General features: G+C 38.1%; 1 pseudogene across 1 annotated transcript; it reads right to left on the bottom strand.

The window, feature by feature from the left end:
• Positions 1 to 238: 238 nt before the first annotated feature.
• Positions 239 to 1,606, bottom strand: LOC308427076 (NADH dehydrogenase [ubiquinone] iron-sulfur protein 2, mitochondrial-like; annotated as a pseudogene). The gene has a single exon. The product of its transcript is annotated as an NADH dehydrogenase [ubiquinone] iron-sulfur protein 2, mitochondrial-like (transcript).
• Between the last annotated feature and the right edge of the window lie 6,331 nt (positions 1,607 to 7,937).

Below are 7,937 nucleotides of genomic sequence, written 5' to 3'. Positions count from 1 at the left end.
ACAAACCTACCCAACATAACTTAAGTTTTCTCTTGGGGGGGGGGGAGGAAAGGTGGCTAATTTAATATAATTTATCTTTTTCTAGTACATACACAGGAAGCCTGTACTGCTAAGTCAACGAGTACATGCATACTTGTTTATACACGCAGAAACATAGGCTCGTTTTCCACCAGGCACAGGCCCTAAAGAAACAGCTGACAGGCAAGGGAGCTTGAAGGCTGTGCTTTTTCTTATTGGTCTATTTCTCCAAACAATATCCTATGATGGCTACAACATATGCCAACATGTGTCCTTTAGACATCTTGTCAAAACCTGCCAGGTGGGCAAAACCGGGAGCCTTGATCTTATACAGATAAGAGCAGCTGCTGCCATCAGATACCAAGTATACCCCCAAATTCTCCTTTAAGAGCTTCAATGATGGTATATGTGACTCCTGGAGGAACTTGGTAGCCCTCAGTATATGGCTTAAAGTGATGAATTAGTGACTCAATGACGTCTTCATCTCTGCTTATTTAGGTGGGGACACTTAGGCATCATCAACCAGAGGAGGCATCTTGTTCAGACCCTGTTCAATGATTCGAAGGGAAGGACTGGTGCATCTCCTTAACATCACACAGGTATCTATCTTAGCAGTCCCCTTGAGAACCAACAGGAACGTAAAACCCGACCTGCTCATAAACATAGGGCTACATCTTCCGAAAGTCCCACTGGATGCCTGAGCCTCAGAGCATCACTCCACTGAATCCATAGTTAAGTGTGTCTTCTGCTGATACAACCCCAAGTGAACATTGTCCTATTTGGCCAGATTCTATTATTGCTTAGCATCTCCTTTACCTCATCAATCTGAAGAGAGAAGTTCTTGGAGAATTCATAAAAGTTATCCATAAGTCCACAAGGAAGGTCCTGGTGCACTCCTCCTGGCTGCAGGCATTCAGACTCTAGACACCCGCTCGTAGAACTCAAACATCTTTCTTTATTCAAACATCTAGAAGAAAGGAGTCATGGCATCAATGTCCAGGGCATGTGTAGTGACAGCCATGATATGATTTATAATCTGTGTGATCTCTCCAAAGAGCCCTCGGATTCACTGTGCCCGGAGAGGAGGCTGGATGTTTAGCAACTTCTCTACAGCTAGCAAATAGGCCTGTTCTTTACACATCATGGACACATAATCTAACCAGTCAAAGTACGGAAGGGCCTGAAGATAGGTCTTGTACTCAAAGAATTTCTCCATGACTCGGTGCAGGAACCCAATGTAAGGGCCACATTTCTGTACCTTCTCTCCATGAAATTGCAGCACAAGTCTCAGGACTCTGTGGGTTGCTGAGTGCCAGGGTCCAAAGTTCAGGGTAACGTTGGTCACCACTTATTACTTCAAAATGTCCACATCATTCCAAGGAGGAGGTTTCCAGTGGGCTGTTTCCTTGGAGGGGTAAAAGACAGCTCCTGAAACTCTGCCCATTCTATATCTGGCTGCCATTGCCAAGCACCTCTGCTGGGCTGACTCAGCAGTCATATCCCAGAGCCCGGATGCAGCACCTGGGCCCTGAAACCGCGGAGACAGCACACAACCCTCAGGGCCACCATCTTCCGAGCTGCAGACCATAGGAAGGCAAACTTAAGTTTTCTGAAAACTGGTTTTGTTAAACTAAGATATTTGGCTCCTTTTATTTCTTTTCCAACACTTTTGTAGTGGGTAGAAGATATCAGTCCTGTTTAGAGAAGTACGTTTTGTACTTTAAATATAAATTTTAAACATATACTTGTAGTTATTATTGGAGATTTAGAAAATAGGAAATTAACTACTGTCAAAACCTTTTTAAAAAAGCGTTGAACCTCACTATTTTCGTAGACAAAATATTGGGCATTTGTGTTTTTCTCTACAGTGATTAAGAATTCCCTTTGCCAATGTGCTTCATTTTTCTTCATTATGCAATATTTTGAGGAATCTATATAGAGATCATTTTCTTCCCAATCATTCTGTCTCTTCAATAGGAAGTCACCTGGAAGCTGTCATAGATTTTGTTAGCTCAGAAAACTTACAACCTCTCTCTATGTGCTAATAATCAGAGCAAAAAAATGTATCTGCAGGGTTATCTTAAGGAAACAAAGTAGAACTAATTAATTCCCAATAGCCAAAGACAGCCACCATCATTTTGGCTGCTTTCCCAGGGAAGGCAATTGGCATCCCAGAACAGCACTGCAGAGACATACTTGGGTACAAGACAAAGGACATTTATTGCTAGCAGGCTGCCTGCAGTATCTACTTGGAGACAGCCATGGTCACTGATTATAGGGAACATGTTCAGTCAGGCAATTTATAGACCTGAAGGCCTCTGAGCTCAATGACACAGTTTCTCCTTGATTATTGCTTTTCATTATTGACACTGAGAGTGAAAATAATCTATCTGGAACCATTCAGCCTTCCTTGTTATTTATCCCTAAAATCCTCACAGTGGTCTGTCTTTGTTATTGCTGTTTGTTTGTTTCTGTTGCCTTTGCTCCTGTATTACTTTTTAGCCCTCTTTAAGAGTCTGCTTTATTTAGGTCAGGTCATATTTGCTGTGTGTGAAGAGAGGGAATGTTATTGTAATGACCTATTAGGCTTTCAGTCTGTAAGCAGCATGATGCAGCCTGGGCTCAGTAGCAAGGTATCCATAGTGAGAGTGAAGGAATGTTACAGGCTTTTGTGCCAAAGGGAGATGAGGCATATGTGTTACATGATTTCACAGTTGTGATCCGAAGTCTATCTTTGTAAATCAATGTGCAAGATTGAATAAGAATATATAAAAAGAAGTGTCAAAATGACACAAACCTCTAGAGATCTAAGACCTTAGTTATGGGTTCAAGTAAAAGATGCTTCATGATTAATCTTTGCTTATTGTAATATCAGTAGCTAGGGAGTCATTTTAGCTCTTGAAGGAGGGCATGTTTTAAATCTAAACAAGATCACAGATAAAAGAATTACAGTGTGCCAATGCTTATATGATTCTCTTATATTAACAGTATTATAATAGACAGTGTGTCCCCCACTGCACAGAAAGAAGCTTTTCATCTTTCAAATACTTTATTTTCATGTTCATTATGAAAACCTATTACCTGTTAATAGTTTAAGATTTTATTTTTTTCAAAATATTACATTTAACGTGATGATGATGATGATGTGTGTGCTGGGACACATAGCTAGAGGTCAGAGGACAACTTGTAAGACTTGGTTCTCTTTTCTCATGATCTAATTCCAGGGATTCAGCTCAGGTTCTCAGGTGTAGCAGATGTCTTAGTCAGGGTTTCTATTCCTGCACAAAACATCATGACCAAGAAACAAGTAAAGGAGGAAAGGGTTTATTCAGCTTACACTTGCATATCGCTGTTCATTACCAAAGGAAGTCAGGACTGAAACTCAAGCAGGTCAGGAAGCAGGAGCTGATGCAGAGGCCATGGAGCGATGTTACTTATTGGCTTGCTTTCCTTGGCTTGCTCAGCCTGCTTTCTAATAGAACCAGGTCTACCAGCCCAGAGTGGCACCACCCACAATGGACTGAGCCCCCTCCCCCCTTGATCACTAGTTGAGAAAATGCCTTACAAGTGGATCTTATCTCTCAACTGAAACTTCTTTCTCTGTGATAACTCCAGCTTGTGTCAAGGTGACACAAAACCCAACCAGTACAGCAGCAAAAACCTTTACCAGTGAGCAATCTTGCCATCTATACATTTGAATGTCTTCTAATTTGTGGACATGCTTCCTCTCATTATTGACTTTAGCTACAGGGCAGGGACAGAGATTATAATGTGTTTAATAAGGGGACTGAAGTTCAAATGATGGGCTCCAATTTGGGTGTCACTTTTAGTTATATGATTATGAATGATTATTTTAAACTCATGTCTTTTATTTTTCTTATGAATGAGATAATAGGACATCCTTTGAGATTAGTTCAAAACTATAACTAATGCTTTTTAAAGCAGAAAGCTCAGTGGTTGGTACATGGTAACAAATGTTCATAATGATTGTTTAGGGTGTTGGGCTGTCTACGAACCATCATTTCTGTACAAACTCTGAGATGTCTAGACTGAAAGCTCAGTTGTCTTTTAAAGTGGACTTTAAAAGATGCCAAAGCTAAATGGATATTTAAAAAAAAACAAAAAAGCAGAAAAATAGAATTCTACTTCACTGAAAATAATAATTACTATAATAATGAGAACTGGGTTTTAGGATCCATATACCCATAAAATCTCTTGGTTTGATATAGAATTTTTTAAATAATGTTTTATTTAATTCTATATATCCAAAATATTATTATTTAAAACACAAAATGGTTATAAACAAATCGAGATTTTTAACATTATTTTGTTTTGTATTATTAAGTACCTGAAATCTAACATGTTTGCACATTTACAGCATATCTGCTTTCAGACAAGCCACATAGTAACTGTCCAGCCGTAAGTGGCTGGTGGCCATGAGACTAGACAGTGTGCCTAAGACTAACTGACTGACTCTAAAGCAGTACTTGTCATAAGTGAGGACGATACAGCAACAACCAGTGTGTGGTGACTAATGCAAGAGACAGTCACCCTACAGTCGTCTAGCCAACCAAATAATCTCAATATTCAATATCAATTTACAGAAATACAAAGGAGAAAAAAAAAGTCCTCACTAAATGGCCTGCTGAAGATGTTCACAGTAAAGCTCAGACTATGGGAAGCTTAATACAGGAACAAAAGAAAACTGGGAATGTTTTTATAGCACGGAGGAAGAATCCATGAATCTAAAACAAAAATATTTATAAATGAATACTAAAAATGCTCTGCATCATTCAGAGAACTGAGAATTTTAATATAATATTAAATAATTATTTTACCTATATAGAATTTTCTTCAGAATAATATAAGAAGGGAGACGGGTGTGGAAGTTTAAGGTGAAACTGGCTATGAATCAGTAATAGCTGAGGCTAGATTATACACAAATGGAGATTTATTTCACCGCCTTGTCTGCTCTTGCAAAATCTTAATTTTACACAATAGCTTTTGCAAAGAAAACTATGAAGAACAAAGATAAATCTGAGAAAAGGAACTGGATTAAAAAAAATGTGAAGATATAAGTATAGTTGCTGGCTGTGATCAGCAATCACCAAGTATCCACGCTAAGTTCAGGTTACACTCAGGCCTGGGAAAAGCCTGCTTGTTTGTTTCTTATCCTGGTACAACCTTAGGAGAGCCCATATTTTCCCAATCAATGTGAAATCTCCTTTCCAGCAAATCTGCATTTGATATTTTCCATAAGGAAGCAGAAGTCTCCTTACAGTCTATTCATAAACTATACAAAAGCACCCCTTTACAAAGTTTAGGATTCAAATTTAACACACACAAAGATTCTCAGAAAATCTAAGTCAAACTTAGCAACAGGAATTCAAGACATAAGTGAATATAGCTGAAAAACTTAACTTTTATTCTTCCAATTTTAACCAGGAAGGCAACACTTAGTCATTTTTTAATGATTTTTTTTTACTTTATTTTAAAAAACAGAGATGAATGTATAAATTTTCAGGATTTTTTTGCATAAAAGTATACAAATACATTTTTAAGGAAGTAATTAAGTATTTGTGGGTACATATACATACACATATGTATATGTGTAACAATAATATAGGAAAAGAGGCTATTAATTTGAGGGGATAGGAGAGAGACTAGGAGGGGCTATACAGAGGAAAGGGGGATGTGATACAGTTCTATTTTAATTAAAATATACTCTTTTTTTTTTTTTTTGAACTTCACACAGTCTGTGCGTTGTTACTAGGGTGTTCAGAGCTTTCTGGGGTTAGTATCCCATTATCAGTGACTGCATATTATTCTGTTCTTTTGTGACTGGGTTATATCACTCAGGATGATATTCTCTAGATGCATCCATTTTCTAAAGAATTTCATTAAGTGATTGTTTCTGATAGCTGAATAGTACTCCACTGTGTAAATGTACCACAATTTTTGTATCCATTCATCTACTGAAAAACATCTGGGTTCTTTCCAGCTTATGGCTATTATAAATACAGGTGCAATGAACATTGTGGTGAATGTATATTTTTGTATGTTGGAACGCCTCTGGGGTAAATGCTCAGAAGTGGAATAACTGGGTCTTCAGGTAGTATTATGTCCATTTTTCTGAGGTATCGCCAGACTGATTTCTAGAGTGTCTGTATCACTTTACAACCCCACCTGCAGTGGAGAAGTGTTCCTCTTTCTCCACATCCTCACCAGCATCTGTTGTCATCTGAGTTTTGGATCTTGGTCAATCTGACTGGTGTTAGGTGGAATCTCAGGGTTGTTTTGATTTGCATTTTCCTGATAGATAAGGATGTTGAGCACTTCCTTAGATGTTTCTCAGCCATTCGATATTCCGCAATTGAGAACTTTTGTTTAAGTCTGTACCCCATTTTTAATAGGGTTGTTTGATTATCTGGTGTCTCATTTTTTGAGTTCTTTTTATACCTTGGATATTAGGCCTCTATCTGATGTGGGGTTGGTAAATATCTATTCCCACTCTGTTGGCTGCCTTTTTGTTTCCTTGACAGTGTCTTTAGCCTTACAGAAACTTTGCAATGTCATTAAGTCCCATTTGTTAATCTTTGACCTTAGAGCTCGAGTCATTGGTGTTCTGTTCAGAAAAAAATTTTTCCTGCAACTATGAGTTCCAAGGTTTTCCCTAATTTCTCATCTAATAGTTTCAGGGTACTTGGTTTAATGTGGAGATCTTTTAACCACTTACACTTGAGCTTTGTACAAGGAGATAAGAAAGGGTCTATGTTTATTCTTCTGCATGCTGAGTGCCACTTGGACCAACACCATTTGTTGAATAGGCTGTCCTTTTTTCATTGAATGTTTACAGCTCCTTTGTCAAAAAATCAGGTGACCATATAAGTGAGGACTCATTTCTGGATCTTCTATTCTATTCCATTGATCCACGTGCCTATTTCTGTACCAGTACCATGCAGTTTTCAGCACAATTGCCTTTTAATACAGCTTGAGGTCAGTGATAGTGATTCCCACAGATATTTTCTTGTTGAGGATGGATTTCCCTATTCTAGGTCTTTTGTTATTCCAGATGAATTTGGACATTGCTTTTTCCAACTCAATGAAGAACTGGGTTGGAATTTTGATGAGGATTGCATTGAATCTGTAGATTGCTTTTGGTAGATGGCCATTTAAAAAATTTTGATCCTTTAATCCATGAGCATAGAAGATCTTTCCATTTTCTGAGATCTTCCTTGATTTTCTTCTTTAGAGCTTTGAAGTTCTTATCATACAGGTCCTTCACTTGCTTAGTTAGAGTCACACCAAGGTATTTCATAGTTTTTGTGACTATTGTGAATGGTATCTTTTCCCTAATTTCTTTCTCCACATGTTTGTCCTTTGAATATAGGAAGGCAACTGATTTGTTTGAGTTAATTTTATATCCAGCCACATTGCTGAACTTGTTTATCAGCTGTAGGAGTTCTCTGGTGGAATATTTGGGGTCACTTAAGTACACTATCATGTCATCTGCAAATAGTGATGTTTTTACTTCTTCGTTTCCAATTTTTATCCCTTTGATTTCCTTTTGCTGTCTAATTGCTCTGGCCAGGACTTCCAGTACTATGTTGAATAGCTGGGGGAAAGTGGGCAGCCTTGTCGAGTCCCTGATTTTAGTGGGAATGCTTCAAGTTTCCCACCATTAAGTGTGATGTTGGCTGTTGGTTTGCTCTATATTATTATGTTTAGGTATGGTCCTTGGATTCCTGTTCTTTCCAAGACTTCTAACATAAAGTGGTGTTGGATTTTGTCAAATGCTTTCTCAGCATGTAGTGAGATAACCATGTGGTTTTTTTCTTTGAGTTTGTTTACTTGGTGGATTACATTGATGGATTTCCTTATATTAAACCATCCCTGCATCACAGGGATGAAGTCTATTT

Source organism: Micromys minutus (assembly GCF_963924665.1).
Source record: "Micromys minutus genome assembly, chromosome: 11".
Classification (NCBI taxonomy): domain Eukaryota; kingdom Metazoa; phylum Chordata; class Mammalia; order Rodentia; family Muridae; genus Micromys; species Micromys minutus.
This window is presented reverse-complemented; position numbering and strand designations above follow the sequence as displayed.